Consider the following 27,603-nt stretch of genomic DNA (forward strand, 5'->3'; position numbering starts at 1 on the left):
GGATCTCGGCATGTCTGTCTGACATCTCTTCATGGATGGCAGCTCACCACCTGAAGCTCAATCCTAGCAAAACTGAGCTGCTATTCGTCCCTGCAACTACAGGTCCTCATCATGATCCTGACATCTCATTCGAGAACTCTCCGATTGTCCCGTCCGTAGAGGCAAGAAGTCTTGGTATGGTTCTGGATGGCCAGTTATTGTTCTCGACTCACATTGCGAACCTAACTTGGTCATGCAGATTTCTCCTGTACAACATCCGGAGGATCTGACCCTTTCTCACTCGAGAGGCCAACCAGGTGCTAGTGCAGTCTCTTGTCATCTTGAGGCTTGACTACTGCAACTCGCTCTTGGCTGGTCTTCCAATGCAGGCCATCAAGCCTCTGCAACTCATCCAGATTGCAGCAGCACGGCTCGTCTTCAATCTCCCCAATTTCAGCCACATCACCCCACTGGTGCGCTCCCTTCACTGGCTTCCTGTAGCTGCACGCATCAGATTTAAAACCCTAATGCTTGCCTACAAAGCCAAAAATGGACCAGCCCCTCCCTACTTGATGGCAATGGTGAAATCTTGAACTGTAGCACGAGCCCTTCGAGCTTCGAGTACAGCTCGGCTTGACCCGCCATCCTTCAAGGCACGCGGAAGGCAAGCATCAAGACTGTTCTCTGTGCTGGCACCCAGGTGGTGGAACGAACTCCCACTGCCTGTCCGTACAGCAGAGTCTGTCACTGTCTTCAAACGCAGACTGAAGACACATCTCTTTATACAGCACTTAAATGAGCACTGAATTAAGTATTGATTGTAAAGTATTGTACTGCACTTATGTATTGTATTGTATTGCACTGCTCTCTGTTTAACTCTGTTCCTTTTTCTCTAGGTGTCTATAATGACTTCCTGATTCTAGCAGTATCTGACCTATTGGTAACTTGCAAAGATACTTTTTCTGGATAGACAAAGCACTTTTTGTAAGTCACTCTGGATAAGAGCGTCTGCTAAATGCTGTAAATGTAAATGTAAATGTAAATAGCACTCCAGCTTTCCTAAAGTATGAAACACAGAAATACACTCCTAAACAAAAACAAAGTTCATTATCAGTAATTCTGTTTAGTTTAGGTTTTGCAGTGGACGTTATAGTTTTGATTGTTTCTGTGAGCACATTTTTTACTGTTTTTACTGTCAGTTTTAGTGAGCCAAAATATGTTTGCTTCTTTACCTTTAGCACTGGAGCTACAAAGCAAATGTAGCTAACAAGTAACTGAAGCTTAGAATCCACTTAGAAACATGCTAACTGCAAACAGACTTAGAACACTCTGGGGTAACTTGTTATCCTCCAAACAAAATCATTATCCTCCTAAACTGTGGCATTGTAACATGCAGGACATGGTTAGCTAGCTAACATTAGGTAGCAAGGTGTGTTAGCTGTGCTACAGTACTGCAGCCTGGTCTAGTTGTTATCTATGCTATGGTAGCTGCAAAAGTCAGGGCTGCTAACTTTTTTATTGCAATGAGATTTCAGTGGGCGGGGCTTGAGGCGGGGTATGAGGTGGATGCTATGGGGCTTTTCATTCATTTGATTTTTTAATTCAGTTGTTTGTAAAGGTTTGTAAAACCTAACTTAGCTAACCTAGCGAGCCTGGTCAGAGATTTCTGGAATCTGGTGTGGCTGTTTCTGTTAGGAGTTGTGGTTCTGAGGAACAGCAAAGTTGAACACAGCTGAGTCCACGTGAGACGCTTCAAGTCTGTAGGATAGTTTACTTTTAGCACTGCTTACTGTTTAGCTTGTAAGACAGAACTGTGTTCATTTTGCAGCACAAACTGTGCAGTGAACGCTGCTCGTTATTGATCAGGTTTAGTTTACTGACCAAGTTGGTTATGTTCTTTCAGTTCTCGTCTGTCTGGCATGTGTTTAGTGAAGGTTTTCGCTGTTCTACGACACAAGTGCTCTGTGGCCAGTTCACGCACTGGTTCCCCGTTGCTATGGAAACCAGCCCCGCCTCCACTGATCTACAGCACACATGGACCAGCAGCAACCGACTAGTCAGCGTGATCTCTTTCATTTGCATTCAGGTAAACTGTTGTTGCCAGATCTGCAGATGATTTTGTAAAAATGTGTGAGAAATGTGCAGTGTGGTGTGAGAACATGAGATTAGACCAAACTGCGTGAGATGCGTAAGAGTTGGCAGCCCTAAAAAGTTAATAGAAAATTTACCTGTACCTTTCCGTTTTTCTACAGGCGACAGGTTTTGGGCAGCAGAACGCTAACATAACTGCTACTGAGTACTAATTGGATAGAATTACTGCTACTGAGTGCGAACTGGTTAGCGTTACTGGAACCGATTTGTTACTGTTACTGCTACTAAGTGCTGATTGGTTAACATTACTGCTACTGAGCACTGATTGTTTAGCATTACTGCTACTGAGTGCTGATTGGTTAGCATTACTGCTACTGAGCACTGATTGTTTAGCATTACTGCTACTAAGTGCTGATTGGTTAACATTACTGCTACTGAGCACTGATTGTTTAGCATTACTGCTACTGAGTGCTGATTGGTTAGCATTACTACTACTGAGTGCTGATTGGCTGCCATTACTGCTACTGATTGCTGATTGGTTAGCATTACTGATTGCTTATTGGTTGCCATTACTGACTGCTATTGATTGGCATTACTGCTACTGAGTGCTGATAGGTTAGATTGCTGATTGGTTGTCATTACTGCTACTGATTGCTGATTGATTAGCGTTACTGATTACTGATTGGTTAGCATTAATGTTACCGATTGCTGATTGGTTAGAGTTACTGATTACTGATTGGTTAGCGTTAATGTTACTGATTGCTGATTGGTTAGCGTTAATGTTACTGATTGCTGATTGGTTAGAGTTACTGATTGGTTAGTGTTAATGCTACTGATTGGTTAGCGTTACTGCCACTGTGTGCTGATTGGTTGGTAAGCTGAGTGAAGCTGTTTGAATGTACATAAAGTCCTATAACTGGAATTTGAAAATATAGCAGCAGTGTTGAAAGACTGTATGATGTTCTGTGTTGAGTCGATTAGTGCATTTTTCTGCATGAACAATTATTAAGAATTTAAAAACTGTGATTTGGCACAAAAGCGCCATAAAAACCCATTCATTTTGGACTTGCTCAGGTGCGCCCTCTAATGCCTGACAGACCCAGAAGACATTACTGAGAGGCAGTTCTCTCTACATATTGTCTGTTTTTTTGAGTTCTGATTAAACTAAGCAATTTCACACCGAGCTAATCTATAGATTCATTCTGTACAGGCACTTCTATGCATCATGGTCTGGGATCAGATGCATAATGGCTTGTGTGGAGCTTCTTTACAGCATGAGTTCATTTCAAAAAGACTTGTGGTTTCTAAAAATGTATGATGTATTGTAAAATGGACAAATGATGATTTGGACAGCCCATGCTAAATGGAGTTCCATTACTTGTTAGCTACACTAGCTTCGTAGCTTCAGTGCTAACCTCAAGGAGAACTAAATGTGTTTTGGCTGATTGACTGTATTAGTTGTAAACTAGATTTTTTTTGCGAAAGTATCACTTGAAGTAAACCAGGTTTTAGCTGTGAGGTTCTGTTCTGCTAGACTGGACTGACTGCGCAGTCTGCTAGCATAAGTGTTAGTCCCGAGGTGTTGGTGGAGCCTTGCTCTCCTGAGGGCCGTTCTCCTGTGGCTTCACTTCCTCCACTTCAGCTGCTGGCTGCTGGAGCTCTGGCTGTGGCTCCTCCTGCTGCTGCTGATGTTCTTGTTCTGGTTCCTCCATCTGTTTCGCCTCAGCCTCCTGAGGGCCATTCTGATGCACCATTTCTCGCAGAGTCTCCAGCGGCAACACTGCTTCCTGCTGTACCTCCTGTTCTTCAGCTTTCTCCCCCTGCACTTCCAGGGTATTAGGCGCTGTGGCCTCCTCCTGCGGTGGCTCCTGCGTCAGCGCCGCCTCCTCTTCATTCTCCTGTTTAAGAACTTCCTGCTGCTTCAGATGGACTTCACCGTTCTCCTGCAGCAGCACCGCCTCCTCCTGCTCCGTCGCTGCACAATCAACCTCTTCTACTTTGCTTGTGGACAGGATCTCATGCAGCTCAGGAGACATGAAGTATGGTCGTTCAGGTGAGCCGTCATTCCTCTCTAGGTCCTCGCCTCCGGCCCGGTGGGTTCGGGTTGGTGCAGTTTTTGGGTTAGTGGTTTGTAGAGAGAGCAGAGAGGTGGCATAGATGCAGCAGGGTGGGAAGAGCGAGACGATGCAGAAAAGAGAGAAAGAGAAAAGGATTAGACTCAAAGCCAGTCGAAAAGAGCTCACAAGCATTTCAGAAACGTGGAAGTGAAAAGAGGAGAAAACAGCCAGGATGTTACAGTGAGCATAAAGCATCAGCACATACAGTAAGGTGGATAAAACCAGTTCAAATCCTAATACTTAGCTCCGCCCACCCAACCTGATTGGTTGAAAAATGTTCTTCCTGCTTTACATGTTGTTCTACCTGATGTCAGCACATTTTTCTTTACCTACCTGCACCTTTCACCAGCTGCAAAGTAATTACAATTGTCGTTTTACTAAAAGCTGCTGAAACTACTTTTTTTTGGAAAATGGCACCATCAAAAACACATATTTGAAACAATATTACTTGTTGTTTATTTTGTAGAACTGTTGTTAAACGTGCAGCAGAACACTGGAGGAGGTGAGTTTTGGGAATTAAATCACAGCTAGGATGATTTACTGTGACCAAATCACAGCTGTGATTATATTCACTTCCAATGTTCTATCGGTCATATACCATATGCCCATCACATGTAGCTTTTCAAAGCGCTTTGAGTCCAAATGGTCAAGCTTTCTTTTCTGATTTACAATAAATTCTCAAATTAAAACATAGTCTGGGATATTTAGAGGGAAACAGTATCACACATTTAAATATTTGCACCTATTTTAGAGCCTTTGCATGTTGGCAGTCGACAGCAAACTGGATATTCCACTGCTTTTTATGGAGCAGTGATGGAAAGTTCTGGCACTGCCAGTGGAAATGGCAGCGTACCATAGCGGTCAAGCATCAAGAGTTCCATTAACCGTTAATTTTTCAATTGTTTCACCTTAAATAATCAGTAAACACCGACAAAGCATCTAAAAGATGGTGAGGTGTCCCTAAACGTTTGGGTCAGTTTTTAGCACATTGTATCTCTCCTGACAGAAGGTTTTGTTTCTGCAAGCTGAGTGCTGCGTTTTCTCTTCCAGAGTAAATAAGGCTTCAACACTCACAGAAGCACAGGAACAGAGTGTCCACACACATGGCGTAGACGCTGAAGAAGCCGTGGGCGATGAGGTACATTACCGTCTGGAGAGACAAACACAAGCTGCACTGAAACAACCTGCTAATATTTCTCCTGCTAGCATAAACACAGCTGATTCAGTAACATAGTAGTATATCCTGGTATACCACAACAACACAGCAGGAACTAAGCCTGTATTATTAGGTTATATCAATAACGCTAATGCTAAAAAATCCCAGAGAACTGATCTATTCCTGTATTATTTTGGTATATCATTAATACTCATAATTCAAAGCATTGACATTGTGCAGTCGCACTGCTACCATTTTGGCAGGAAACTGTGAGTTCATTTGGCAGATGTGGGTTATTATGAGATCATAGAGCCATAATTGACCCAGCAAAGGCAGTAAAACACATTTTATCTGGAGTACTTATTAGTTAGTGTTAAGTAGTTTGTGTAAAATCTCACGAATTAGAATTCTCTGAATATTTGAGATATGGAGGTTAACATTATATGGATCCAGTCCATAGATACAGCTAATCGTCTCATAGTGTTTCCTGGACATTGTATCTAAAGTGTCCACCTGTTTTCATCTTTTTTCATGGTCATTCTTGTCTGTTTTGTTGGTGTTTATCCAACTGCAGGGCTGTATCTGCAGTAATGGTGATAAGACAAGCCCTATCAGTTACAGCTCACCTACCAACATGGAGACGCACTTTTCTTAATACTACGAATAATAACCTGATCTGAATGCTTATAATAATGAGATTATAAGAATGGAAAGCTGATCTAAACTAGTCTGTATTATTGTGGTATGTCATAAATACTAATGCTAAACAATTTCATAGATCTGATAATAACAATAATAGTAATAATAGAAAGCTGATCTGAATGCAGCCTGTATTATTGTGGTATAATGCTAAAGCTAGTGAACAGTGAGCGTCTGATCTCACCAGGAGGGGAACCCAGTAGAGGTTTAGTGACGGAGCCGCTTCCTCCACAGCCTTTATTTTCCCTGTGAAGAAGAAGAAAGAACAGATTCCTGACAGGAGAGAAAACACAAAGTTACTACTTTTCTAAATTATTTCAGCAAATGTATCATCAGATCACACTAATTAACATTCTGCAAGCTACACAAGCTGTTTTTATCCTCATGCCAGAAGTGAAAACCCAAACTGTGGGGGAATATGTGGTGAGAAACGCTGAGATCACAGTGAGAGCTGCAGAAACAATTTATAACAAACTGTAAACACAGGAACTCGACAGCTGACATGTCTCCTCACCTTTCTGTCTCTTCTAGCTCATCTTGGACCACTCGTTCAGTTACATCGCTGACCATCTCGCCCTACTCTGAGCTTTAAGAGAGTCAACTCATATTAGTTTCTTCATATTTTCCCCTCCCCTTAAATGGTGCAGCAGGGCGGAACAGAAAATTTGAATAAGAAGCTGCTAAACAGGAAGCCAACTTCACTAACACGTTTAAGGCAGGTGTGATGATTTGGCCATGCAGTTAGCACCATGCCAATTGGCATCCCCATCTCACAGCTTTTCAGCACTTTGCAATGCGCAACACTGTTGTTATCTGATTTATATTGTAGCGAGTTCAGAAAATGGGTGCATGTTATTTGGGTTTGTTTTCCACAGTGTTATTTTCTGGGTTATTTTTAGTGGATAGACTTTTACTGTAAAGATGGAATTAAGCTGACTGTTTATGCTGAGTTCCTGGAGAGCAGTGGGGTCCAAGGGGGGCTGACGGCTTAGCTTAGCATCACATCCCTTATGTAAGGCAAGCTGTGGCCACATAGCAGTGAATAAACCCAAGGTTCGTGCTGAAACAGCATGTTCCTTTCCTTGTAACAGAAATCATTACAACTTTATTCTTCCTCTTTTTGTCATTTTTCTGTATTTTTGTCTGCTCACTTGTCCCACGTTTTTTTGAGGTACTGACATCATTTCAACAGATTTTGAATTCAAAACAGTCCACCTTGCAGTGTAATAAAGTTACAGCCATACTGTTTTACACTGTGCAGCACTTTAAACAACATCAAATCAGTGTAATTAATCTTATACGTTTCATTTTCTGCATGTTTAAATGCAGTCTTGTGTGTTCACTGCATTTCACTGTTTTGGTTGCGTTTCAATGAAGCAAAAACATTTAGTATAAAAAAAAGTATTACAAAAGGTGAAGTGTAACAGAGACAACACAAAAACTATGTGAACAGTTTTGTAAACAGCAGATTCCTGCTTTTCTGTGAGGTTTGGTTTAGTTTGTGTGGAGAGGCTTTCAGTTTTATTGTTATATTTTTTTCAGCCGCTCTCGGCACTCACCCACAATCCCCACTATCAGCAGCTTTCACTTCTGCACTCACTTTACTGTCTTCAGTTTTATTGATGTTGGTGATTTGCGTTACAAAACTACTGCAAATTATCGGTGCATTGATAAACATATACACACAGAACTGTAAGTGTTGCTGTGGACCAACACTGTGGTCTGTTTCCTCTATTGTCCTGAGCTCAATGGCTGTATAGGTGTATAGCTGTAGTTTGTAAATATTTAGAGAAGAATTTATTGTATAGTTTTTGAATAGTTTGAGTTTATTGTATTTATTGTCTGTCTGCTGCTGTTGTGTGTTAAATGTAGCAGCATGTACTGAAGATTTTAATTTAGTTTCTTTCTTAACACGTCTGTTATGATAAAAAAAGACAATAAAGCTCACTTTGACTTTATTACAGTAACTATTCAATTACTGATAATTAAAAACAAAACACTCAAATAAATTAAAGTAGAGAAAACTCAATTAAAAGCTGAATTTTTTAGTCAAAAGTAAGGCAGGATTTATTTTTTTAACCTTAACTCTAACTTTTTTGAAAATTAATTGTGTGGTAACTCAACTGGCATAATACATTAGCAAAATCTTCTATGGCCACTTACAAAAACCATCTTAAGTATTCATCTTATGTGAAATGTTTAAGGGATCTGCTTAAACCTGTAAATTATATGTTATATATATAATTATATATTTTGCAAAAACTAAAGCTTGTCTATAATGTTTAAACAAATTTGTAAGGAGTATAAAAGTCTGATTTTTTTGCTAAGAAATGTAATTGTGTAAGAGTACATTCAGTATGGTAACAAAGTACAATCACTCCTGCTGATTATTCTTCTGTAATCGACTCTCTGTCTAATACTGGCTGAGTAACAGCACTGTATGATGTGTAGTTTCTCTCACCGGACAATGTTCCTCATCAGGAGGAAGAAAGCGTCCTTAGCAGACGTGCAGTACCATAAATGGCGATCTGGGAGAGAATGAGTGAAAAAACATTATTAACCTTTAATTCTGAGATGCAGGGTCATCAATACTGAAATCGACTTTACAGCTTTCTAACAGGAACACTGTAAAAATCCCACTTAACTAAGATTAGCCACCACTGTAGTGATACATTCACTTCAATACAAGTAAAAGTATTAATAAATGACTGAACAATAAACTGATTTAAGAGAAAAAGAGTAGAAGAGTAAAAACTACTCTGACAATCACTGTGAGCTTCTTTAAGGAACATTTTCCTCACACAAATAAGCTCCAACTAAGATGCTGAGATTTCAGTAATAATAAGCTAACCCATTAGCCTAGTTTGAACATTAGCTGACATTTGCTAAATTAGCTAACAGGCACTCAAAATAAAACATAAACCTCAGATTTAGATTTAATAGAGCTTTTCTGCTTGTTATTCTAAATGGTCAAAAAACAGTTATCTGGCTAACATTAGCTTAGTTAGCAAGTGCAAGTACACTTACTTTTACTCTCTAATGGTAAAAGTATAATGTACAGCTTTCTAACAGTCTGTAAGGAGTGATAAATCAGTGAGATCAAGCTACCTAGTGATAAATGTGTTTAAAGTAAAAGTGTTAATAAAGAAAATGACTCAAGAATAAATAGGAACAAATAGGTTTAAGAGAAGTATAGGAGTAAAATTATGGTAATTATTTTGAGGTTCTTGAGTATTTTTATGCTAAAGTTCCAATATGCTAAGATATCAATGCGTTCCCCATTACCTTAGCTTGAACGGTAGCTGACACTGGCCAAATTAGCTAACTAACAAGCACTTAAAGTAAAACATGTTGATGTTGTCAGAAGAAAACCTTATGTCTCCATTTTTGATGTTTTTACGTTTTTGACATAATTTGAAAACAGTTATTATCCTTTACATTGTATATTAAGATCATAATGAAGGGATCAAAAGAAATGACCCAAAATGACTTGGAAAAAAGTCTGGTTCCATTGGCTTACATTAAAAGTAAAGTAGGTTTTTTCCTTCTCCTGTTAAGTTATCATTTTGGAAATACAGGGTTTCGTCCGACAACAGCGATATAAACAACAGATTTAGGATTAATAAAGAGCTGTTGTGTTTGTTATTCCAAAAGGTCAAAATGAAAAGAAATGAGTAAAAGAACACAGGAGCTATCTAGCTAAGATTAGCTTAGTAAGCAAGCTAACAGTTTCCTCAGTTCGGAAGTTGTGAAAAGCAGAACGTTTTGGTCTTTATTGGTTATTTAAAAATAAAAAAGTTATGTTGCAAATGTATTAGAAAGGAACTTAAGTGAACATAAAAGTACTATGATTTATTTACATCCAAAAAGTACTGATAGAGCAAAAAAATACAGGAACTGCAAACTGTCAGTACAGACAATCGTACCATGATGTAGGTGTTTCTGTTAAGGAACCTGATGCATTTCTCCAAACACCAGAAGCAGCACTTCAGGGCAGGTCAGGAAGAACTTAGCAACTCTGTTTTCAGCAACTGGGAGAGAGAGACAACACAGGGGTCAATTATATTTTATGAACTGCATGGATTAAAATAAAGACAAATTTAGATAAATTATAGAGCCTGTAAATAACAACAACCATATAATAACTGAAATAACTGCAACAAGCAGCTGACTGGATGGCAGCCCAACATATTTTATTTATTTATTTTTATCAGCTGTTTGATTTTGTCCTGTTTCGTCATAAATGGTTAATTTTCCCTGCTAGAAAAACCAGCGTAGACCAGCATGGCTAATCACCAGCAAAACCAGCATATGTTGTGTTTTGGATGCTGGTATGCTGGTCAACCAGGATAACCATGCTGGGATGACCAGCTTAACCAGCATCAAACCATCCTAGATGAGCACAGACCAGCATAGAACGTCTTAGACCAGCATAGACCAGCCACTGGTCAGTGCTGTTTTTATTAAGCAGGATCTTGTTGATCTGAACACACCAAGCAAAACAGCTCACCTTTCAGCTTCTGCTCCAAATACTCCAGGATCACCCTGATCACCTGAATGATTGAGAGGATCAGAGAACCGAAGGCCAAAGAGCCTGTATGATACCTGAGAGAGAGAGAGAGAGAGAGAGAGAGAGAGAAAGAACATCATTAATCACATTATTATGAAAATGGAGAGCAGAAATTCAGGCTTCAAGGCGCTGCCGCTACTGTTTTTAGCTATGCTGAATGTTTCTATGGTCTATGCACAGTGTCAGAAACCACAAATTTTTCGTTCCACCTTAAATGGTGCAGCAGTTACATTCTGGCACCTGAGTGGTTTCCTACAGGATGTTTTTCAGCAGCAGCAGGCTCACACTCCAACACCCCCAACAAAAGCAGCAGTGGTAATAATTTGACATAAACATAAAACATATAACAGATTAGCACCATGCTAATTGGTGGGATTTAAACTTTTATTACTTGCTAGCCTTGTATCTCCAGTGCTAAAACTAAAGAAGCAACAACATGCCTTGGCTGATCGGCTGTGTTCAGGGTAAAGCTGTAAATTTGAACTGTTGCCAAACTATCGCTTTAAAGCAGAGCAGGCCAGGTATTGTGAAGTTATGGAATGGAGCAGGTGCAGTAAGATTAGTGAACGCACCTGAGGGCCTGTCCGAGTGAGGAGAAGATGGGGAACGCTGGGATATCATCTGGTTTCTTGAAGGCCCAGTAGTAGGAGGTGAAGGCCCCGGCCAGGGTCACCTGACCCAGCGCCGTCACAAAGTTCACACACCAGAAGAACGGGAACAGATTATAGAACTGGAACACAATCAGGTACTTGTGGTAGTACGTCTCCCCGCCGTAGAATGCAAACAGACATTCCGCATCCGGACACTGCGCGGAGATGTTGGAGCTGTTGAAGTTCTGTGAAGAAAATTGAAAAAAAAAGAGAAGAAAATCTGACTATCACATCACCACCATGAATTCATTTATACAGTGATTTAGATTGTCTATTCAGTCTACAGCAGTATAGTTTCCCACCCAAACAGCCTACAGCAGTTTAGCCCCGCCCATTCAGCCTACAGCAGTTTTATTTACAGAGGTCATTTACATATATTACTCTTAAAGAGGACTGAAAGGAGAAAAAATAAAAAACTAAAAACTGCGGTGTATGTGTGAACTGTATGAACTAATTACTCATTAATGTTATTAGTTATTAATCATGGAGACTGACCTCAGGGTTGCAGGTCTGTCTGGAGTATTCACACTCTGTGGTGTTGAAAACTTTATTGACAGGCTCACTGGAGGTGGACAGGAAGCTGCAGGAGGCCGTTAAGGATCAGCTAGACATTCCTCTATAGGAGCTCTTTATATTTTAATTGAATTGTACTTCTTATATTTTACTCTATACAATTTTGCTTTATTGTTTTTATTGTTAAATTCAATCTGTGCAGTGAGTCAGTTGCGCTACAAGAGTGTGTGTAGCTCTGATGTGGATACACAGCGGTGACAGCCCAGTACGCGATCACCAGAGACAGGAGGGCAAAGGTCAGCATAGGTAGAACAGCGATGACATCACATGACACAGATGGGTTGATAATTACAATAACACAACTATAACATGCGTATAACTACCACAACTATAATTTACTCATAAAAAATATTCATATTGCCACTGTCCAAAGGAAAACAAGTATCTCCAAAATAGTAACTTTGCAGGAGAGGGCAAAATGTTCTTTGCTTTCAATGTAGTTTGATGGAAAGAGTTTTTATTCTAAGCAGTTTTGGAGCTTCTGTTGGTCCAATCATAATGAAATTCCCACAGTGTAAAGAACAGCTGCCGAGCTCAAACAATGCAGAACAGTAAAAATCACCAAAAATGGAGATACATGTTTTTCATTGGACAGCGATGTTATTTGCAATCTTATGCAAATACTTTTTTTTAATTACATTTAGCAAATAAACAGGAATTGTGCACTGATTTTGGCAAAAAAATTAATTATCTGTAAGTGTGTTCTGTACAGTGTGTTCTCTTTTATGTAAAATGTTATTTGCATGTTGTTCAAGTTTCTACATTTTTACAAAATGAAAACAATAAAACATAATTCTCTTCTAACTATTCTCTTTAACCCTTTAATGTCCTCACCAAGAAAAAAAGCAATGGAGTTTTATTTTTTGTATTTTTATTTGTTTGGATAATAATAAAAAACAATTGGTGTCGTTTTTGACCCTACAATTTTTTTAAATATTCACGTCTACCAAACGGTTGAGATGGCACTTTGTGGCGTCTATAGTGACTCAAAATGTGCTCTACCAAATGGTTGAGCAGAACATTAAAGGGTTTAAGGTGCACTTATACTTGTGTTTGCCAGCGAACTTTGCAAGCAAAATTACATTAATTTCAATAGAATTTGTCGCACTGATTGAAGTTCAACGGGGGTGACCTTTGAGCAGAATGCCAACCAATCAGCACTTAGTAGCAGTAATGCAAACCAATCAGCACTTAGTAGCAGTAATGCTAACCAACAAACACTTAGTAGCAGTAATGCTAACCAATCAATGTTCAGTAGCAATAATGCCAACTAATCAGTACTCAGTACAGTAATGCTAACCAATCAGCGCTCAGTAGCAGTAACGTTAGTGTCCATACTGCCTGAAACCTGTTTGCTGTAGAAAAAAGGAAACATATAGGTCAATTTTTTTGTGTGTGTTTTTTTGTGAGTGAAATACTTTCTAAAACTAAAGGAAGTGTTTGGTTTTAGCCAAGTTTAGCAAGTTGCTCGTGAATCTTTAAAACAACCAATGCAGTGCATTATGGGTATCGCATATCTGCTAGGGTACAATACTTATTGCGGTGCACTGGGGGATTGTTTGAGTGCACTGGATCTTCTGCATGTGTTCAGACACCACCAAAAAATAGTGGAACCCCAAAATAGTGCACTGACAAGAGAGGAGGGGACCCAGTTTCAGACTCAGGCTCTGACTGAACCACCAAAACTGAGAAAAAGCTATTTTAGCTGTGTTTATGCACAAACCTTTAAGCAGTTCATCACCACTGACTATAAATAAACACATAATGAGAGACTGTATGATACACAGTCAGTCCTGAAACTGTATTATCATCTCAACGCTTGTGTTTTTACTACTATAGTAGGCAAAATAGCCAGCTTGCTAACTGCAATGTTAGCTCGTTGCTAACTGAAGCTACACAGTTCACTCCACTATCACTGTTGAAGTTATATACACTTTAACACTACATATCTGTGTGCAGCACTATACTCTCATGTACATCATTATCTGACGTAATTTTGTTCACTTTTATGTTTTTACTGTTTATGCTAGGTGAATTAGCCAGCGTGCAGCCAGTGTGCTCTTTTTTATAATCTCAGTGTCTCAGTGTGCAGCTTTCGCAAGTATATCATTATCTGATATAATTTTCTACACTTTGTTGTTGTCACTGCGTGTGGGTGAGGGGGTGATACAAGCTCTGTGCTCACTTGCTGGCCTCTTTAATGAGAGCGATGGCGATGAGGATTCTCTTCCTTAGAAAGATGAGGAGGAGGAAGATGACCACTTCAACGATGCACAGGATAATCGCTGAGAGACAAACACACACAAATTGAAAGATAACCACCATACATAATAAAAACAATATTAATAGTTATCCTACTATTTATTATTAGCAACAAACTCACTGAAGGCCAGCCAGGTCTGCTGGATCTGCAGGTAGATGGAGAAATCTGTCTGCAGCCCCAAATCCTTTATGGTAACATCTGATCCAGGCTGGCCTTTCAGAACAGCGTACTGCATATAACAGTGGAAAATACCTGAGAGAGAGAGAGAGAGAGAGAGAGAGAGAGAGAGAGAGAATGTAAGAACACTAAAACCAACAGAACTGACCACAGAGTTTATCAGGGGTTTAGTGCACCAACACCACACCAGCTTCATCATCATACCCCATTAAATGTTGCTGAGTTCTTTATATTTTGTTTTTACTATTAAATACAATGATTTAATTTAAACGCAATCATAAATGGTCAGTAAATATATGTTACAGACATAAGAGTAAGCTAACCAGCAACAGATGAAGTCAACAGACAGAGTAAGCTAACAGATGAGTAAGATAACAGACAGTGTGAGCTAACAGATGAGTAAGCTAACCAATGGACTAATGAGTAAGCTAACCAATGGACTAATGAGTAAGCTAACAGATAGTAGGTTAACAGACAGAGTAAGCTAACAGAGTAAGCTAACAGATGTTTCAGTGTTTGTGTGAATGTGCTGCCCCCACCGATACTTTCTGGATGTCCCACTTGTGATTTAGTTTTGGCACTGAGCCGGGGGTCTAGTCCTCCACTCTAACGAATGCAGTTTAAGTTAAAATCTCTCAGCCTGGAACATTTTCCACATAAACTGCTTACTAGGGCATGAAAATAGCCTGACCTACAGCAGAATAAACGTCCTCACCATAACCAATAACAAGGATGACTGAGATGACCATCACCCAGACCATGACCCCAGCCAGAAAACGCAGAAGAACGATGAAGAGCAGACTGAGCACTATGGCAATCACTAATCCACTGAGAAAGAGAGAGAGAGAGAGAGAGAGAGAGACATATTATACAATGTTCTACTGTTGTAGAGTGTGTTATACAGTGTTACAGTATGTTATACAGTGTGTTGTGTTATGCAGTATATGCAGTGTGTGATGAAGTGTTATGCAATGTTATGCAATTTGTTATATAGTGTGTTATGCCATGTGTCATGCTGTGTAATACAGTGTGTAATACACTCTCATACAGTTTCACAGTGTTTTACAGTGTTATGCAATGTCATATAACACTTTATTGTGTTTTGCAGTGTGTTATATAGTTTTATGCAGTGTTACACAGTGTGATCTACGGTGTGTTATATAGTGTCATACACTTCTAAGTACAATTCCTAGACAGTGTTTTGCAGTGTTGTACAGTGTAATGGTGCATTGTACCATGTACTTTTTGCAGTGCAACGCTGTACAGTGTGTTAGAGCTTCATGCAGTGTTGTACAGTGGTATGCAGTGTTTTGCAGTGTTTTTTTTTTCCGTGTTATGTAGTGTTTTGCAGTGTGTGAGGCTGATGTTAGTTGGTGTGTAATAGTTGAGAGTCTCACAGCAGGATCCGGCGCCAGGAAATTATATAATCCTCAAAGATCCTCATCGCCAAATTCTGAGCCTCTACAATGATGTCGGACTTCCTGCAGAAACACAAAATCTATTCAGCTTCTCACTCAGAATTTAACACTGACATTCACACACACACACATTGACTTTATTGCTTCCAGCAGGTCAGTGGAATTGGAGTAGTTTTGATAGCAATGACAACTACACCGCCCTTCTTGTTCTTCAGGCCTGGCACACACCTGTGCATAACTACACACACACACACACACACACACACACGCACAAGGCATCAGACTCTGGCATATAAACAGGTCAGATCACAGACGCTGATGCAGAACTGAATGACTCACATAGCTGGCTGGGTTTGATCCATTCCGGACACATTCCACGTTTCAGGACTTCAGGATCTGGCTGTAAATAAAAAACAAACAATAACATTAGTGTGAGAGAACAATAAACTCAACTCAACACAATCCTGCTGTGAGACTCTTAGCAATTACACACTAACTATGTGACGCCTTCCTCCATTCCAGTGGTCACTTCTTCCTAGTCTCCGGACTCCATCTTCCAGAACTCCTCACCTGATCACGTGACTTCAGATCTCTCTCCCATGACTCTCCACCTGTTTGCTTCACCTGATTAGTGATTCACCTCACCTGTTCCTTGTTTCATGTTACTTGTTTGTTTAGTATATAAGCCTGGGCTTTAGCATAGGACCTTTGCAAAGTATTGCCTTTGTTTACAGAGTCTTACCGAACCTTCCAGTCTGTTTGTTTGCTTTTCTGTGTATGACCACTGCCTTGTTTGTTTTTGATCCTTGCCTTTGGCCTTGCTCTCTCAGTATTGTTGTGATTTGTGGTTTGACCTTCTTTTCTGGATTTTGGACTTTGTTTTTAAACTTCACTCATGGTTACTGTTTGCGTGATCTGGCTTTTGACTTTGGACTGGTTGACCTTGATTTTGGATACCCCTCAGTATCACAACTCGGTCAACTAAAAACAACACAAACAACTCAATACAACTCAATCAAGTCAATCAACTAAAGACAATTCAATCAACTTAACTCAATCGACTACACACAACACAACTTGGTCAAACAAACACAACTCAGTCAACTAAACACAACACAACTCAATCAACTCAACACAGCTCTACACATTTCAATGAACTCGACACAACTCCACGTAACTCAATACAACTCAATCAACTTAATGCAACTCAACACAACTCAATCCACTCAACTCAATCAGCTCAACACAACATAAGCATCTATAGACAACTCAACAAAACTCAATAATTTCTACACAAATCAATCAGCTCAACACAATTTAATAATCTCTACACTATCAACACCACTCACTTGACTCTAAACAATTCAAGACCACTCAATCAACTCACCACTTTGATCAGTTCAACACAACTCAGTTATCTCTACACAACACAACACCACTCAGTCAACACAACACAACTTAACACAACTCAAGTCAAAGTCAAAGTTTATTTATATAGCGCTTTTTACAACAGGTGTTGTCACAAGGCAGCTTTACAGAAAAATCTGGGTCCAAGCCCCCATAAGCATCGCCAATGGCAACAGTGGCAAGGAAAAACTCCCTAAGAGCAAGAGGAAGAAACCTTGAGAGGAACCAAGATTCAAAAGGGGAACCCATCCTCCTCTGGTCGACACTGGATAGCAAACAGCATTAGTATAAAATATCATAATGCAAAACAGGGAAAACAGGCGGAGCAATGGTTAATTAGATTGGTTTTAGTTTATGCAGCAGCAGCATTATCAGAAGGGTCAGTTCATGAGGGTGAGGTTTGCACAGCGCTGTACAGCATGAAGCTCACTGGTGGTCAAGCCGGTCCAGAAGGCTGGCGAGCAGTGGGCATCCGATCAAAGCAGAAGAAGCAACAGCATCAGACCACATAGGATGGGCAGCTGTTCAACACAGCAAAGCAAAGGAAAACACACAGAGAGTCAGTTCTGTAAAGAGTGACTGATCACAGATTACAGCATTAACAGTGCAACAGAGACTCTGGCAGGTCTAGTTATTACAGTAGTTATTAAGGCCTAACTAAAAGGGAGAAACCAGAAAGGTAACAGAGACATGAGGCTCCCTGAGATTTCGGCGCCCCTCCGCCCCACCGTCAACAAACCTGAGTGAGTGAGTGCATGCAAGCAACAGGACAACAGCACCAATCCTTCAAATTTACCATAATACTCTATGATCAAGAATCCCCAGATCTGCACCTTTTATCTGACAGGGAAAACTAATTACCAAAGGCTTGACTAAACAAGTAAGTTTTTAGCCTAGACTTAAAGACTGAGGCTGTGTCTGAGTCCCGAACACTGACTGGAAGATTATTCCAAAGCTGGGGGGCTTTGTATGAGAAGGCTCGTCCCCCCTGATGTAACTTTGTTAATTCTAAGGACTAATAATAAGCCAGCACCTTGTGGTCTAAGTAGGCGTGAAGGTTCATAGTTGTTCATAGTAGTTCATAGTAGTTCATAGTTCACTCAGGTACTGAGGGGCAAGTCCGTTTAGAGCTTTGTATGTCAGTAAAAGAATTTCGTAATCAATGCGAAATTTAACAGGCAGTGTAGGTTTGATAAAACTGGGCTGATATGGTCAAACTTTTTGATTCTTGTGAGACTCTGGCTACAGCATTCTGGACTAGCTGAAGCTTGTTAAGGCTTTTGCTGGAACATCCAGACAGCAGGGCATTACAGTAATCTAGCCTTGAGGTAATAAATGCTTGAACTAGCTTTTCTGCATCCTGTAGAGATAATGCATTTCTTAATTTAGCAATATTGCAGAGATGCAAGAAGGCTGTTCTAATAATATTCCTTATATGTGCATCGAAGGACAGATCAGGATCTATCGTGACACCAAGATTTTTTAGAGATGAACCTGACACAACTGAGAAACTATTAAGTTTGAAAGTTAAATTAGACAGTTTGTTTCTAGCAGCTTTTGACCAAGAAGCAGAACCTCTGTTTTATCTGAGTTAAGTAGGAGAAAGTTACTCGAAATCCAGTCTTTTATGTCTTTTATACAGTCCTCAATCTTGCTAAGTTGAATTTTATCATCTGGTTTGCTTGATATATATAACAGAGTGTCATCAGCATAGCAGTGGAAATTGATGCCGTGTTTACTGATAATGGTGCCCAGTGGTAGCATATAAAATGTGAATAACATAGGTCCTAAAATAGAGCCTTGTGGTACACCATACTTTACTTTTGCGAGGACAGATGATTCACTGTTTATGTTAACAAACTGATAGCGATCAGTGAGGTAAGATCTGAACCAGGAAAGAGCTATTCCTGTTACCCCTACAAGGTTTTCTAGTCTATCTAGTAATATAGAGTGGTTATTGTGTCAAATGCCGCACTAAGATGAAAGAAGACTAGCAAAGACACATTTCCTTGGTCAGAGAATAATAAAAGATTGTTTGCAATTTTTTACTAGTGCTGTCTCTGTACTATGATGTGGCCTAAAACCAGACTGAAAATTTTAATGTATATGATTCCTATGCAAATAGGAACTTTTTTTTTTTGCCACAACTTTTTCCAAGATCTTTGATATAACGGGGAGATTCGAGATAGGTCTATAATTTGATAGTTCGCAGGGATCAAGGTTAGCTTTCTTAATCAGAGGTCTAATTACTGCTAGTTTAAGAGTTTTTGGGATATAGCCAAGGCTAAGAGAGGAGTTTATTATTGACAGAATAGGCTTGGTAATTTCTGGCAAAATTTCTTTAAGTAAACCTGTAGGAATCGGATCTAACATACAAGAAGAAGATTTTGCGGAGGAAACAATTTTAACTAGTTCATTTTGTTGAAGTAAGGTAAACAATTCCAGCCTCTCTGCAGTAGTTACAGTATACAATATCTAGACTGGTATTATAAGGCAGCAAGTTTGTATAGTTTAACTGTGCATTCTGAATTTTCTGCCTAATTTTTCAGTTTTATCACTAAAGAAATTCATAAAATCATTTCTGCTATAGGCTAATGGCATCTGGGGTTCAGGAAGTGTTTGGTTCTTAGTTATTTTAGAAATTGTGTTAAATAATAATCTAGGATTATTCTTATTGTTTTCTATGAGAGAGGAGAGATATGTTGAGTGTACTGCAGTAAGTGCACTTCTATAGTCTATAAGGCTCTCCCTCCAGGCAGGGCGCTTCTAGTTTAGTGAGGCACCATTTTCGCTCTAGTTGTCCAGACAGTCTGTTTTAAAGCTCGAATATGATCATTATACCATGGGGTGGCTTTTTTGGCCTTATTTTACTTTTTAATGGAGCCACATTGTCTAGTGTAGATCGAAAAGTATCCTCTAAGATCTTGGTCATAATATCTAAATCGGTAGGATTAGATGGACAGCTGACAGAAGCTGATAATTGTGGGATGTTTCTGATAAAGCTACCAGTTGTGGAGGAAGTTATAGTCTGTTTAACACAATAACATGGTGATGAACGTACATTACCACTAAAGTGAATTCCATATGAGATTAGGTAATGATCTGAGACTGCTGTGCTCTGGGGGAGAATGGCTAAGTTAGCTATGTTTACACCAAAGGTCAGAATTAAGTGTAGCTGCAATAATGAGTGGGCTCCTTTATATTTTGAGTGAAACCTACAGAGTCTAAGATAGATATACATGCCTTACTTAGTGCATCTTGAGGTTTGTTAAAGTGGATATTAAAAACTCCGACAATTATTATTTTATTTGAAAACGTTATTAAACTTGACAGAAAGTCTGAGAATTTCTGTAAGAACTGAGAATACGGCCCTGGTGGCCTATAGATTGTAATTAGTGAAAAGGAATTCTTCGAAGAGAATTTGTATCCTACTTCCCGGCTCACGCCTAAAGCTTTAGTATGGATGGTTGCTATACCCGGCCGCTTAAACAAGGGCTATGCGCATAACTGTAGCCTGTGGGCGGTTTCATTTAGACTAAAGTAGTCATTGGGTCTAATTTTTAAAAACTTTGCTTTATTCAGGGAACAGACACAGTCTCAATCGGGTGCCGTCTCAAGGTTTAGCCTGTTTGTCTGCTGCCTGGCCTCGGCCCTGGTTTGTCAGCAACTAACTGTCCTACACTAGCCATGTTTACATGCAACCTAATAATCCGTTAATAATCTGACTAATAGCTCAATCGGAATAGAATACGTCCATGTAAACACCTCAATTGGAATAGTCTAGTCTGATTGAGGCCATTCGGAATACAATTTCTATCCGATTGAAGGACGTGGGCAATCCTGTAAATAACCCGTTAAATAGAAGAATAATAGCCATGTAAATGCCTGAATCTGATTACATTCCAATCGGAATGTGTAAATACGTTCTGCGCATGTGCATCACGTCACAGCAAAAGCAGTTTTTCTGTGAGGGGCTCAAACGTGTGCAGCTGAACCGCTGCCACGAGAGCCTAGTTCTTTATGTTACCTGGAAGATGCCACTATCAATCATTTTGCATTCTGACACCCACACAGTTCTGAGCAGCAACTCAGAAGTTTTGGAGCTTCTAGTTTCTATCAAACTGTATTAATTTGTATATTGCTACTGTTGGAGCAAAATGATCACTTTACAAGAGAAAGAAAAAACTTAAACTACTTCTATTGTAAGTCAATGGAACCAGATTTCTGTCCAAATCATTTTGGGCTGTTTCTTTTGGTCCATTCATCATGACATTTACAAAGAATGTAAAGCGCACTAGACATTTTCAAATTATGTCAAAAAGTGAAAAATGAGGTTTTGTTTCAACAGCAGTGATATATTTCTTGAATAAAACTGATAAACGCTTATTTTGCAGCATAACCATTAAAACAAAATTAAGGGGGGATGGTGGATGATTTGCATGTTGGCTGGTATAATTAAGATCTGAGAAATGGGAGGGTGGGAGGTGTTTTGATGTGATTTCGGTTCTGATGCTGGATGATAAGAGAGCAGCCTGCAGTTATTCTGGGAGAGAAGGAAAACATACACTATAATGAACTACACTGCTCTACTACACACACACACACACACACACACAAACACACACACACAATACACAACTCTACTGCTCAAATTATTGTTACATATAGCTGAACGCCCAGTCTCCCGGCCTGTCCCAAAGTTCACATGTGCGTTAAATTTGACCCTTTCTTGAACATCACTACACAGAACACTACTGGGTAGGGGTCCAAATCTGTCTCTTTCAGACGATGTGATACACATCTCGAAACACAGTTTATGATATGATCCAAAATGACACAGCTAAACAGGTAACGACTCAATACACTTTGATTCCTTACAGAGCCAATACGACTTGGTTCAGCATTGATATGATTCGGTTCAGCATTGATACGTTCACACCAGGAAGCAGACTGTCTGGTAAATCTACAGACAACTGTACCAACTTTTAGCTGTTTTCATTTCTGATTTGAATTGAGTCGAGGCTTATAAATCAATGAAAGTGTATCGGACACCACTGGACTGTTTTACCGATTCAAACTGTTGTTTCTTTACACCCCTACTACTGGGTTAGGTATATATCCCATAGCTCAAGGCACTGGTAACGTTCTAAATAACGCTGTTCCAGAAATATCAGTACAGGGCCAAGCCCCACCCCCACTACGGCTACTCAGACCTCATCTCTGTGACGCTCACTCCAGCATACAGACCGCTCATCAGACATGCCAAACCGGACCAGAAGCAAGTGAGAACCTGCCCGCCAGGAGCTATCTCTGCTCTTCAGGACTGTTTTGAGCACACTGGTTGGGAGATGTTCAGAGAAGCAGCAACTTCTGGTAACTCAACCTGGAGGAGTATACAGAATCAGTGACTGGCTACATCAGCAAGTGGATTGATGATGTGTCTCCAAACTCAACACAACAAACCCCAACCAGAAGCCATGGAGGACTGCAGAGGTGCGCATGCTGCTGAGAACCTGTGATAAGGCCTTCAAGTCAGAGGATAAGGCAGGCCTGAGAATAGCAAGAGCCAAGCTGTCCCGGGCCATCAGAGTCAAAGCGTGTCTACGCAAAGAAAATCCATGAACATTTTCAAGACACTGCTGACACACAGTGCATGTGGCAGGGCATCCAGGCCATCACCAACTACAAGACACCTCCAAATCATCATGAAGTGCTTCGAGAGGCTTGTCATGAGGCACTTCAAAGACCAGCTACCCCTTCACTAGATCCACTGCAGTTTGCATATCGCCCCAACCGCTCAACAGATGACGCCCTCTCCACCACACTCCACCTGGCTCTCACCCACCTGGACAATAGAGACACCTATGTCAGGATGCTGTTCATAGACTTCAGTTCAGCATTCAACACCATCATCCTTCAGTAGCAGATTGGAAAACTGAGCTTGCTGGGCCTGAACACCTCTCTCTGTAACTGGGTCCTGGATTTCCTGACTGAGAGACCTCAACTAGTTAGGATTGGTAATAACATCTCCAGCACCACCATACTGAGCACCGGTGCACCTCAGGGCTGTGTGCTTAGTCCACTGCTGTTCAGTCTACTGACTCACGGCTGTACTGCAAAGTACAGCTCATGATACGACTGTGGTGGGTCTGATCAGCAAGAACGATGAGTCAGCATACAGAGAGGAGGTACAGCGGCTAACGGACTGGTGCAAAACCGACAACCTGTCTCTGAATGTGGACAAAACTAAGGAGACGGTTGTTGACTGCAGAAGAGTGCGAGGTGACCACCCCCCACTGAACATCACTGGCTCTGCTGTGGAAATCATCAGGAGCACAGAGGATCGTCCACATCACAGAGAACCTCACCTGGTCCCTCAACACCAATTCAATAGCCAAGAGAGCCCAGCATCACCTCTATTTCCTGCAGAGACTGAAGAAAGCTCATCTCCTCCTCCCATCCTCACCATGTTCTACAGGGGGACTGTGGAGAGCATCTTAAGCAGCTGCATCATCGCCTAGTTTGGGAATTGCACCGCCTCTGTCCGCAAGACCCTACGGTGAATAGTGAGGACAGCTGAGAAGATCGTCTGGGTCTCTCTCCCCTCCATCATGGACATTTACTCCACACGCTGCATCCGCAAAGTCACCAGCATTGTGGACGACCCCATCCATCCCTCACACGGACTTTTTCACTGCTGCCGGCTGGCAGAAGCTACCGGAGCATCCGTGCTATCACTGCCAGACTCTGCAACAGCTTTGTTCCGCAAGGAATCAGGTTTTTAAACTCATAATGACTGAACTGAAATCCCTCTCACACACATACTCTACACTCACACACACACACTCCTCTTTTGATGCTCTGCTTGCACTGGAACAATGCTGCTAACACTGTGTTTTCAAGTACTGTGTATTTCTACCTCAGTAACCGCTGTGCTCATGTATGTTATCTGACTGAGTATACTCACATATCACAGCATGTTAAATATCTTTGCACCTTATTCCACCACCTCATGCTCAGAAATGAGTGCTGTGTCAGCGCTGCACTGTCCTGTCCGTTTACTGTGTCTAATGTCTGTTTAAATTATCATATTTACTGTATTGTCTCTAGTTTATTGTTTTGCACATTTACGTCTGCACATATGGGAGGCAAATCCAGCCAAAAAAAAATTTTAATTAGACAATAAAAATAAACAATAAAATGTAAATGCAAACCTCTTTTTTGCCATTTCTTTTTCCAAACATCTGTGCAAATATCCTGCCAAAATTAAAAATGAAATTAAATATCTACATTTGCAATTTCATTTTTCACATGAGCACGAGTCATTTGTGACAAAAATAAACATTTATTTAAAACAGCTATTTGTCGTTTCATTTTAGTCGTTATTCTGGTATTTCATGGCCAAATCTAAAATGGAAAAAGCTAATAGAGAAAAGAAAATCCAAGCTTCACATTTTCTTCATGAAATGCAGAATATCAAGAATGTCAAAACTAAAATCAAAATGCAATGTTTACATTCTTTTTCATAGCAATCGGCTGCATATTTGACAAAATGAAAATGAAAATGCAAAATGGATAAATCAACAGCAAAGTGACAGTTTGTGATTCAGTTTTCGGCGTGGACGCGCTTTAAGTGTCAAAAGTTGCATTTTATTGTTTTCATTTTAATTTCTTTTTTGGCCGGATTTGCCTCCCATACTGCACGTTGTATATATAGTATATATGTGATATATAGTATATATCCCACAGCTCAATTTGGGGGAGGCTTGGGTTACTGCAACGGCTCTTCTTAAGCACTACAGGACTTCGCATAGCTCACTGTGTACAGCGTTTATAATTAATAAGAATCACAATAAACAACGGTTTCACTAAGAAATGTAGGTTGTTTAATGTATGTTATTGTTGCAAAACAACCACAGAGAGCCGAATCTGGATAAGAACTGATGTCATTTCATGAGTTTTCTTAAACTTTCTCATTTTCTGTCACATAATGTCACATCTGTTGCCTGTTCCCCTCCACGCCAACAGAGGTCTCACTCACCTGAGTACTGATTCATGCTGACACCTGTCTGTAATCAGAAGACCATTAGTGGTCTACTTAAGTTGTACCCTGAGCTAAGCTCCGTGCTAAGTCTTGTTAAGGTTTTCCTAGCAATGCTGAGCAGTATACTCCTTGTATGTCTCTGGTTTTGACCCCTGGCTCCTGGAGTACGTTATTGATATCTGGATTGTGGTTTTGGACTTTCTACATTATCTCATGTGAAGCTCTCATGGTTTTGACCCGGCCTGTCTGTGTTTACTTTGAAATCCAATTTGAGCGTCCAGAGCGTCCAGCCTGAGACACATCTGCAAAAATCTGACTGGAGTCGCATTTCAAACCAATGTCTTTTGGGTTTGTCGGATTGAGTGAGTCCAAAATTAGAGGGTTAATATGGTCCATTTGGGCAAAATCATAGCAGTAATACTAATCAATCAGTGCTCAGTAGCAGTAATGTTAATCAATCAGTACTCAGTAGCAGTAATGCTAACCAGTCAGCACTCAGTAGCAGTAAAACTAGACTGCAATTTTTCAACTTTAGGGCTGAATTAGCTCTGTACACAGTGCTCCAGGTCAAAGGGTCATATTACAGAGAGAGCTGAGATTGTTCTGAACATTTTGATATATAATATATGGGTATCATGTTGTATGCAAGTGCCTTTGAAGGCACATTTAAGAACATAGGCAAAAATGTAGAAATTGATTTAATTGAATAATGGAAAAGCCAGAAATAAAAAAAAAAAACACCCAAATATCACAAAAGAGGTTTTTACGCTAAGACAAGGTGGTAAAGGGTGATGGAGAGGGGCTTTTCGAATAAGCAATGACGTGTCACGCCGTAAGTCACATGATTCTGTGATTCCTAAAGACGGTCGATCATGGTGCAGAGCTTTTCAAAGACTACTTTCAACATTCTGAAAAGCTTTTTTGAAATGTCTCTATGCACAATGAGCTCCAGAACTGTCTGGTGTGTTTGTGGGGTGGCACAGAGATTTCAGCCCTCATTAGGTGGCCACTGCTCATCCTGCCCGGCGTCTCTGAGCTGCAGTAAAAACTGTTAAAATTGAGTTAAATCTCTCCATCTGACTCATTTCAATGAAGCTCCTAATCAAGTTTGCCTGTGTCATCTAAAGATTCTTCACAAAACTGTAGTGGATGGAAACACGACTTAATTTGCATTTTTTTCTGCTGAAATTTTTTAAATGCATAAACGTTTGAATGGAAACCTGTCTAAAGTAAATGTGCGGTTATTCCAGGAACTCAGTATATTCAGGTATGTTCTTCTCTCTCACTCTCCCTCCTTATTTTTTGACACCCTTATTTCCTTGTTGGATTTGCCTTCCTTCAGGAAACACACCTGAGATGAAAAGAAGCTCACTGTCTTAATGTGCTTGGATGGGGCAGGTGATTCATTCGAATTTTAATTATTCCCCATTCTTCGTGGGTGTGCTGTGGTGGGGAACCTCTCCAAACTGGGGAGTAGTCTGCACTGACTGGGGTTAAGGAAAAGCACTGAAAGGGGAACCAAGTTGTTCAGCGGGGGCTCTCTGTGCTCCATCAGTAGCCCCTCCTGGGCTGGACAATACACATGACTGCCACAGGAGCCTCAGATAGCTCTTCCCCAACAATGTCTCCCTGTGGTCTGGTGCAGCCTCTGTATGGGGCCAGCCTATCATGGTTCAGTGCCACTTTGTACCTGTGGTGTAGGAGCTGCACTCTGTACACAACTTCTCCTAACCTTTCTAGGACCCAGCATGGCCCTACTCAGTAGCTGTCCACTTTAGGAGACCTGTCCTTCTTTCTCTTTGGGCTGTAGACCCATACAGGCTCCCCTACTGCGAAATGCCTCCCATGAGTGTGCAGGGCACAGTTCCTTTTCTGTCACATGCCAGAACTTAGCAATTGCTTCCTATCACATGCATGTGCTATGTCTATGCGGTCTTGGACCTGCCAAGTGTTCTCTGGGCCTGCTGGTTCTGGTAGTGTGTCTGGGGGTGACCTAAAGCTAGTTCAGCAGGGGTCCTGATTTTCCTCTCAAGGCTGCTTGGATGTTAGAATAGCTAGCTGCTCATCCTGAATGCGGGTGAACCTTTTCACCAACCCATCGCTATGGGGGTGAGTTGAGGAGGTGCGGGTCTCCAATACCCAGCCACTCATACACGGCAGTGAACACCCTGGATTTGAATTAGCACCTTTAGTCACTATGGATGGCCTGAGGAAACCCATACCTACTGAACATCCCCTCAACCAAGGCATTGATGACAGTCAGCATAGGCCTCTGGCCATTTGGTGAAATAATCCATGACAGACAAACACAATACAGTCAATGTCTCCCAGCAGTGCATGGAAATGGCCCTACTATGTTGATTCCAACTCATTGCATGTGCTTGCTCACTGGAAACTACTGCAACTGGGTTCGGGACTGGCCCTGGGGTCCCTTGCATTCAATACACAAGTCACACCCT

At 40.6% G+C, this 27,603-nt stretch overlaps 1 pseudogene; it reads right to left on the reverse strand.

Moving 5' to 3' along the window:
* Positions 1-3,558: 3,558 nt before the first annotated feature.
* The window catches only part of LOC118808160, a 78,401-nt pseudogene continuing 54,356 nt past the window's right edge, over positions 3,559-27,603 (reverse strand).

This window comes from Colossoma macropomum, unplaced genomic scaffold, assembly GCF_904425465.1.
Source record: "Colossoma macropomum unplaced genomic scaffold, Colossoma_macropomum, whole genome shotgun sequence".
Lineage (NCBI taxonomy): Eukaryota > Metazoa > Chordata > Actinopteri > Characiformes > Serrasalmidae > Colossoma > Colossoma macropomum.